General features: G+C 50.7%; 1 pseudogene; it reads left to right on the top strand.

Annotated features, from left to right (window-relative positions):
• The first annotated feature begins 582 nt into the window (after window positions 1-582).
• On the top strand, window positions 583-1,752 carry LOC136489532 (BTB/POZ and MATH domain-containing protein 2-like; annotated as a pseudogene).
• The last annotated feature ends 545 nt before the right edge of the window (window positions 1,753-2,297 follow it).

Raw genomic sequence — 2,297 nt, forward strand, 5'->3', positions numbered from 1 at the left:
TTTGGTGAATTTTGCAAGATTTCTCTTTTTTATAGAAAAAGAGAAAAACAAAAGAAAAGGAAAAAGGCTTGTATGGGCTTGGTCAAGCCCACAACGAAGCCGACCCAACTGCAACGATTCGGCCAAGTAAAAAAAAGCCCACCAGGAGAGGCCCACTCAGATTTAGATATTTTGCATCTGGAACCCCGATCTATTTCAAAAATTATTAAGACCCTCACACATTTTCTTTCTCTCTGGCATGTTTACATCTGGACCCCGAATTCCTTTCTATTCTCTCCCCACTCCTAATCTCTTTTTCCACCGTGAGACCGAGCCCGACCGAGTCGGTCATTGGCAAGGCTGGACGAAAAAAAATTGTCCAGAAATTTTTCCTCTTTATTATTAGATATAGATACATATATTTAATTTGAGTAGAAGAAACATGAAGCGTGCTTCATAATTATCATTAACAATGTCAAACGTTTTAAAACAATTTGTTAGAAGTTGAGCCTTGTATGTATGAATAACGACCGCAGCCTCTCCGTCTCGTTTGCATCCTAATAATCCCTCGCACGTTGTTCGCATTACAGCCGTTCGTTCTCCATGCTCCTTCGCCTGCTAGCGACGGTGGCGGGCTGGTGCTCCAACTCCATCAACACGCCGACCTCTTTGCCACCTGTGCCTGTGCCGCCGCCAACAAGCGCGTCAGCCATTGTCGCTGAGTCCGTGGCCGGGTCGCACGTGCTGACCATGAAAGGGTACTCCCGGATCAATCGTCTCATCAAGGGCGACTCCTTCATGTCCTGCGCCTTCACCCTCGGAGGATGCCGCTGGTCCATCCACTGCTTCCCCGACGGCCGCGGAGTCAAGAACGCCGGCTGGATATCCGTCTACCTGCACCTCGACCAGAGCCACGGCATCGACGCCTATGCGAAGTTCAAGTTCAGCTTGCTCGACAGGGACGGCGAGCCGGTGCCGTCGTTCGTGTACGTCCACCACGGCGGCGAGATAAAGAGGCTCATGTGCAACGGTGTCCCGTGGGGCTTCCACAGGTTCATCAGGAATTCAGGAGGCATGCGCTGGAGCAGTCGCCGTACCTGAGAGATGACTGCTTCAGGATTAGATGCGACGTCACCGTCTACAACGAGATCCATAGAGAGGACCATGCGACGACTGATAGACTCGTTGCTGTGCCGCCGTCTGACATGCACCTGCATCTAGGCCGTCTCCTTGCTCGCGGAGAAGGGACGACGGACGTTACTTTTGAGGTCACCGGGGAGACCGTAGCAGTGCATAGGTGCATACTCGCCGCTCGGTCACCGGTCTTCATGGCAGGGCTCTTTGGCCCGATGAAGGAGAAGACTTTGGCTTGCGTGCGGATTGAGGACATCGAAGCAGGGTGTTCAGGGCCCTGCTCCACTTCGTCTACACCGACTCGCTGCCGCCTGAGATGGATGATGACGACGAGGATGTTGATGATGAGGTGGCCATGGCTCAGCACTTACTCGTCGTGGTGGATCGGATAGATATGGCTTAGACAGGCTTAAGCTACTATCAGAGCACAAGCTTTGCAGCTCCATTGACACGAGCAACGTTGGAACGGTATTGGCATTGGCCGACCAACATGGTTGCAATGGGCTCAGGAAGGCATGTTTCAAGTTCCTCATGTCGGGTAGCAATCTGAAGGCAGCCGCGGAAACCGATGGCTTTCAGCAATTAGGAGATAGTGGCCCATCCATCCTCAACGAGCTGCTCGCAGAGGTCGCTCTTTGACATCTTCGTTGCCTTCGTCTTCGAAAGGACAAAATTCAACAAGGAACTAATATATATATTGTTCTCTTTATATTATTTATAAATGTAAGTAAAAATGATGGTGCATTACAATGAGTCAATGGACAGAGCTATGTTACCCCTCAATAACATGATTATTTGTGGCCAAATGTGTTCTTTAAAATTTGTGGGGGCTTCGCTCAGCCTCCTACCCTCGCTAGGAAATAGCGCGGAGGACGTCGAGGGTGTCCCACAGGGTGATAGAAAGCAAGGGTTATATAAAGTGGGACCGGATGGGACAAAACTAAATTCAGTAGTAAATAACCATTAATTCAGCATCCATTGCTGTAGTGCCCACCGGATAATTATAGGCCACACCAGGCCGGCTAGGGACCCTTTTTACAAGCGCATGGGAGCACCATGGTCATTGCACCCTCCGGTTCCTAACCACCCAGCTGACGCCGTTGGGGCTCCACTTGGGGAGACCATCATCTTCCGTGACTTGGAGATGGTCACTCAAGGGTTCCACCAGGCTCGTCGATTTCGTA

This window comes from Miscanthus floridulus, chromosome 10 (assembly GCF_019320115.1).
Source record: "Miscanthus floridulus cultivar M001 chromosome 10, ASM1932011v1, whole genome shotgun sequence".
In the NCBI taxonomy this organism is placed as follows: Eukaryota; Viridiplantae; Streptophyta; class Magnoliopsida; order Poales; family Poaceae; genus Miscanthus; species Miscanthus floridulus.